Raw genomic sequence first — 7,512 nt, 5'->3', positions numbered from 1 at the left:
TTCACATATATCCTTTTAATCCTCACACCAGCTCTCTGCAGTAGACAGGATGCTCTCCATTTTGCAGACAGGAATCAGAGGCTCAGAAGTTAAAAGTCACATAGTGGGTTAGGCATGGAGATAAGTTTCAAACTCAAGCTGATCTGCCTCCAAAGGGTGATTATTCTCAACCTCAGCTACACACTGGGGTCACCTAGGGAGCTTCAAAAGTTCCTGATGCCTGGGTCCCACCCTAGAGAGCACTTGTAGCTGGCCTATGGTGCCCGGGCATTCGATTTCTTACATGATCCTCGGGGGAGATTTTGAGAAGCCCTGGACTTAAAGAACTCTGCAGGCAAGGGTGAGAGCCATTGCTGTGGAAGCTTCCAAACCAGTTTCTTACTTCTCTGCCAGATATGGCACATAATCCCGTTTCCTGGGGGGTTGGAGGACTAGAAGCCAGGGAGCAGTTCTTTCAGTTCAGGGCTCTCACCCTTGGTCCTATTGACATTTGGACCGGATAATTCCTTCTTCCAATTTTTTTGCTGTGGCAAAATACACATAACAACATTTATCATCTAACCATTTTCAAATGTACAATTCAGTGGCATTAAGTACATTCCTAATGTTGTGTGACCAGCACCAGCCCCCCATCTGAATAACTCTTTTCATCTTGTAAAACTAAAAGTCTGTACCCCTTAAATAATAACTCCCAATTCACCCGTCTATTTTATTTTATTTTATCTTATTTTATTTTATTTTAGAGATGGGGTTTGGCTGGGCAAAGTGGCTCATGCTTGTGATCCCAGCACTTTGGGAGGCTGAGGCTGGTGGATCACCTGAGGTCGGGAGTTCGAGACCAGCCTGACCAACATGGTGAAACCCCGTCTCTACTAAAAATACAAAAATTAGCTGTGTGTGGTGGCACATGCCTATAACCCCAGCTACTCGGGAGGCTGAGGCAGGAGAATCACTTGTACCTGGGAGGCAGAGGTTGCCGTGAGCCGAGATTGTGCCATTGCACTCTAGCCCGGGCAATAAGAGTGAAACTCTGTCTCAAAAAAAAAAAGAGAGATGAGGTCTTGCTCTGTAACCCAGGCTGGAGTGTAGTGGAATGACCATTGCTCACCGCAGTCTCCAACTGCTGGGCTCATGTGATCCTCTCACCTCAGCCTCCTAAGTAGCTGGGACTACAGGCATGCGCCACCAAGCCCAGCTAATCTCTTTACTTTTTGTAAAGACAGGGTCTCACTATGTTGTTCAGGGTGGTTGGTCTTGAATTCCTGGTCTCAAGCAATTTTCCCACCTTGGCTCTCAAAGTGCTGGGATTACAGATGTGAGCCACAGCACCCCCAGCCTGTACGGACGATTTGACTACTATAAGTATCTCATATAAATGGAATCATACTATATTTGTCTTTTGTGATTGGCTTATTTCACTTAGCATAATAAATTCAAGGCTCATTCATATCGTAGCATAGGGCAGAATTTACTTCCTTTTGAAGGCTGAGTAATATTCTATTGTGTGGATATACCACATTTTGCTTCCATTCATCTGTCAATGGACGCCTGTTTTGCATCCACATTTTAGCTATTGTGAACAATGCTGCTACAAACATGGGGGCACAAATGTCTCTTTGAGACCTGGCCTTCAATTCTTTTCGGTATATACCCAGAAGTGGAATTGCTGGCTCATATGGTAATTCTAATTCTAATTTTTTGAGGAATCACTGTTTTCCACGTAAAATAGCTGAATCATTTTACATTCCCACCAACTGCGCGCACAGGTTCCAATCTCTCCACATTCTTGCCAATACTTGTTATTTTCTGTTTTTTTAGCGTAGCCATCCCAACGGGTATGAGGTAGTATCTCACTGTTGTTTTTGTAAATTGGCACTTCCCTAATGACCAGTGATGCCAAGCATCTTTCCATGTGCTCGTGGGACATTTGTATCTCTTCTTCGGAGAAACGTCTAGTTAAGTCTTTTGCCCGTTTTTAAATCGGGTTGTTGGTTGGACTGGATAATTCAGTTATGCGGGAATTGTTCAGTGCTCTGCAAGAGGTTTAGCAGCGGCCTCGGCCTCTGCTCACTAAATGCCAATAGAGACCCTCCCCTCCCCATCCCAGGTTGTGACAATGAAAAATGTCTCCAAACATTGCCAAATATCCCAGGGGAACAAAATTGCCCCTCCCTTGCCCTATTGAGAACCACTGTTTGACTCCTATCACTACCTGGACACTGTCTAGGATGGCAAACAGGTTTCATATCACATGCCGTCTCCAACCCATTCGTGACGACCACAGGAACTCTGAGAATTCCGAGGCTCCTCTTGTATTTAGCAGGAAAGACTGTCAAGATCAATTAGCAATGTCTGCCAGGGCACAGGATTGGAAAGTGACTACACACAGGCCATTTTTCAGCCATTCCTAGGTTCCATGATCTCCTCTCCAGTTCCCTCTACCTTGTTAAATTAGTGCCTTTTTTGAGACAGGGTCTCACTCTAGCACCCAGGCTGGAGTGCAGTGGCGCAATCATAGCTCACTGTAGCCTCGACCTCTCAGACTCAAGCAATCCTCCCATCTCAGCCTTCCAAGTAGCTGGGACTACAGTTGCTTGCCACCACATCTGGCTAATTTTTTTTTTTGTAGAGGCTGAGTTTTACCATGTTGCCCACACTGCCCTTGAAATCCTGGGCTCAAGTAGTCCTACCACGTTGGTCTCCCAAAGTGCTGGGATTATAAGCATGAGCCACTGCTCCAGGTCTGTTAAATTAGTTCTAAATGACACAAAAGACTGGGCTCGGTGACTCATGCCTGTAATCCCAGCACTTTGGGAGGCCGAGGCGGGTGGATCACCTGAGGTCTGAGGTCAGGAGTTCGAGACCAACATGGCCAACATGGTGAAACTCTGTCTCTACTAAAAGTACAAAAATTAGGTAGGCATGGTGGTGGGCACCCATAATCCCAGCTACTCGGGAGGCTGAGGCAGGAGAATTGCTTGAACCCAGGAGACGAAGATTGTAGTGACCTGAGATTGTGCTACTGCACTACAGCCTGGGCAAAAAAGCAAAATTTCATGTTAAAATAAATAAATAACACAAAAACCATCCTTTTCAATTTCAGAAACATTTATGCCCCCAAAAAGTTGTGCCTTATATTGTCATTCTAATGGTCACACCTACTATGGATGTATATATGAGATGTATGTATGTGTATATATAGGGATGTATATATGTATATATGAAAACCATCAGATAGGTAGATCTGATATTCCCCACCTGTGACCGTTATCCATTTCAGGCCCACCCTGTGTCGGACACCTGTTTCAATCTCTGCCTTCCCTACCCCACTCCCCAGAGCTCCTGGATGTGGCTGTCCCTCTCCTAGAGCACCTACCCGTGCGACTATGGCCCATCTCCCTGGTCGACTTGGGCTCCCCAGGATTCTCTCCACCTTCTTCAAATTTGCCATGCCCAGCACAGCAGGTGCTCCATCACTGCAGAACTGAGGAGGCAATGCTAAGGGTAGCTCCTGGGAGCCGGCAAGGACAGAGGTTGAGACCAGGCTTGGCCAGACCCAGGCCTGGGGCTGAGGCCAGAACTCTGCTGTGGGGCTCTGCTTTGTCATTAGACATTGTATCCAATTAAGTCATTCTTGGCTACTGGCGCCTACTGGACCCTTGCCGGCCCCCTCTCACTTCTCTGCCCCTAATAGCAACCAGATGCTGCTGGAGAACATGGGGAGGAGGACAGTTCCCAGACCCCTTCCCCAAGATGCCTACCAGTTACCCTGAGTCAGGGCTGGGAAGGCAGCCTGCCCGCTGCCCAGGCCCAAGCCAGGGCTGTCTAGTCTCTCTTGGGTGCGGCCCACAGCTGCCTCTGGAAACAGAACTGTTTGTGCTGTGCTGGGCTGCCCAGCTCCCCAGGTCTTAAGCCGCCCTGGGGCCTGTGCAGGAGCCAGAACAGGATAGAGCGGTAGTGAACTGGGGGAAGGGCTCAGTGGCCCAGAGAGGCGTGCTGGGGATCATCACAAACCTGGAGCTGAGACAGGAGGCCAGATGCTGGAGGCCTGCAGCATGGGGAAGGACAGGGAGGGGCCCAGCTGGGGGTGGCCAGGGAAGAGACACTGGGTTGACCTCTCCACCCAGTCTTGCCACTCACAAGCTGTGGGACCTTGGCCCCATCCGTTCTCCTCTCTAAGCCTCAGCTCCCTGGTGACTAAAATGGGTTTGATGATCATGCCCATTGTACAGGCTGCCATGAGCGTCAAGTGAGCAATATCAATGAGGTTTTATAGAGGACTCAGGCCTGGGTCAGAGGCAAAGAGTCCATGAAAGAGGGCAGGGTGAGGGATGGAGAGGGAGCTTGACTAGGACCCTGCCCTACCCTGGCCTAGACCTGAATCTTACTCTTCCAACCCATACCACATCTGTTTCCTGGCCACCGTTCCTCCCCTGTTGCCTGGGACAGGACGTCATCCCCACAACTCATGAAAGGAGCCAACACAGCTGGTTGCTCACATGTACGTGCTGGGGCCCACGTGCCCGTGCACACGCCCACAAAGACTCTCCTGAAAGCCTTGGCCTTCCCCGTGTGTGCTCACACATGGGTTGCACACCTACCCAACCCTCTGCCACTCCTCACCCCACCTGCCTTCCCCTGGAGAGCCTCATCTTCCCTGGACCTGTTCCACAGTGACACGTATGAGAAGACCCATCTGCATGTGTTACCAAAGAGCTTCCAGAACACACACTGTTCATTCATGTATTCACTCACTCATGGCCCCAAGGAGTGTGCAGTCCAGTGGGATGTCATAATAATCACAGGAGTAATAAAAATGACAGGTTTCAGAGAATGCTGCTCTGTGTTACCACTATTCCAACAGCTTTAAACGCATTAATCCCTTCATCCCCACAATAACCCCATGAAACAGTTACTAGTTTTAAATCTATTTTACAAGTGGAGAAACTGAGGCAGGCCAAGCACAGTGGCTCACGCCTGTAATCCCAGCACTTTGGGAGGCCGAGGCAGGTGGATCACGAGGTCAGGAGTTCAAGACCAGCCTGACCAACATGGTAAAACCCCATCTCTACTAAAAATACAAAAATTAGCAGGGTGTGGTGGCGCATGCCTGTAATCCCAGCTACTCAGGAGGCTGAGGCAGGAGAATCGCTTGAACCTGGGAGGCAGAGGTTGAGCCAAGATCGTGCCATTGCACTCCAGCCTATACGACAAGAGCAAAACTTCATCTCAAAAAAAAAAAAAAAAAGAAAAGAAACTGAGGCACAAAGATGTTAAGGAACCTCCCAAGGTCACACAGCCAGTCCATGGCAGGATCTGAACTCAGGCAAGCTGGCTCCACAGCCTGCTCAGAACCACAGAAAGTGCAGTAAAAAGTGACCGACAATCCCCACTGTTTCCCAGGGCGCAGGGGCAGCCCCGGGGTGGGGCTGGCGTGTGGGCTGGGTTCTTGGAGGGCCCTGCTCCAGCTGCCATTGGGCCTGAACCTGGGAGCTTCCCTGGGAGACTATGTCCCCAGCATGCAGGGTACAGCCCAGCAGTAATGTCCCAGTCCCCTCAGCTGGTACTGGCCCCATTCCAGGGCAAGGGGCGATGGGGCTGACTTCAGGAGGCCAGGTTGTGAGGCCCCAGAGCCTGGGCCAAGACATCCTTCTCTCACCCAACACCCAAGCTTGGCATCTCAGCCCTGGGCCGCCAGCTGGTTCAGGTCACCACAGCCTCTATCCTGGGTCAGCCTCCACCCTTAATGCCCTAGAGCTAGTCTCCCCCACTGCAGCCAGGACAAGCCACTGGGGGTGAACCTGATTCCATCTCTCTCCGGCTTCCAGCTCACCTGTCCCTGACGCATCCTGTCCCTTGGGCTGAGAAAAAGGGAGGACAAGAAAAGGGAGGGGAAGGGAGGGAAGGGGGAAGGTGAGCATCTTTAAATGCCCTGAGTGCCTGAGATACACAGAACTGAGAACACTCTTCCCCATGAAACTTCAATGTAATATCAGAGCAGTTAAAGAACACAGGTTTGGAATCAGACAAGCTAAAGGCTGAACCCTGAATCTACCACCTACCGACTGTGACGTCGGACAAATTACATATACTCTCTAAGACTCAATTTCCTCATCTGTCAGATTAGGTTAATAAAACATAAACTTGGTGGGTGGTTTTGACTCTTTAACAAAATAATATACACAGAGCACCCAGCAAAGTCCCTCTGCCTTCCCTGGGTTTCACATAAGGACTGAAACCATCTTCACAGGGTTAATAAGAATTACATGCCGGGCGCGGTGGCTCAAGCCTGTAATCCCAGCACTTTGGGAGGCCAAGGCGGGTGGATCACGAGGTCAAGAGATCGAGACCATCCTGGTTAACATGGTGAAACCCCGTCTCTACTAAAAATACAAAAAATTAGCTGGGCATGGTGGCGCGTGCCTGTAATCCCAGCTACTCAGGAGGCAGAGGCAGGAGAATTGCCTGAACCCAGGAGGCGGAGGTTGCGGTGAGCCGAGATCGCGCCATTGCACTCCAGCCTGGGTAACAAGAGCGAAACTCCATCTCAAAAAAAAAATTACATGCCAGCTTCTGGACAGAAACATAGGTGTAATTAAGCATTAAGCAGGCCACACTTTGGCTCACTCCTCCTTTTTTTTATTTGAGAGAGATTCTTGCTGTCACCCAGGCTGGAGTACAGTGGTGTGATCTCGGCTCACTGCTGCAACCTCCACCTCCAAGTCAAGCAATTCTCCTGCTTCAGCCTCCTGAGTAGCTGGGACTACCGGCATGCACTACCATGCCTGGTTAATTTTTGTATTTTTAGTAGAAACAGGGCTTCACCATGTTAGCCAGGCTAGTCTCAAACTCCTGACCTCAAGTGATCTGCCTGCCTCGACCTCCCATAGTGCTGGAATTATAGGCGTGAGCCACTGCGCCCGGCCAGCATTTTTTTTTTTTTTTTTTTTTTTTTCAGACAGAGCTTCACTCTTGTTACCCAGGCTGGAGTGCAATGGCGCGATCTCGGCTCACCGCAACCTCCGCCTCCTGGGTTCAGGCAATTCTCCTGCCTCAGCCTCCTGAGTAGCTGGGATTACAGGCACGCGCCACCATGCCCAGCTAATTCTTTTGTATTAGTAGAGACGGGGTTTAATCATGTTGACCAGGATGGTCTCGATCTCTTGACCTCGTGATCCACCCGCCTCGGCCTCCCAAAGTGCTGGGATTACAGGCTTGAGCCACCGCACCCGGCCCCGGTCAGCTTTTATGTAAGAATTGTTTAAGGTCAGGTGCAGTGGCTCACGTCTGTAATCCCAGCACTTTGGGAGCCTGAGGTGGGAGGATCGCTTGAGCCAGGAGTTTGAGACCAGACTGGACAACATAACAAGACCCCATCTCTATTAAAATTTTTTAAAAGGCTGGACATGGTGGCTCATGCCTGTAGTCCCAGCACTTTACAAGGACAAGCCAGGAGGATTACCTGAGCCCAGGAGTTTGAGATCAGCTTGGCAACATGGCAAGACCTTGTCT

The sequence above is a fragment of the Aotus nancymaae genome, unplaced genomic scaffold (genome assembly GCF_030222135.1).
Source record: "Aotus nancymaae isolate 86718 unplaced genomic scaffold, 86718_ANA_hifiasm-v0.15.2.pri h1tg000089l, whole genome shotgun sequence".
NCBI lineage: Eukaryota > Metazoa > Chordata > Mammalia > Primates > Aotidae > Aotus > Aotus nancymaae.
The sequence above is the reverse complement of the archived record's forward strand: the minus strand, read 5'-3'. Positions refer to the sequence as shown.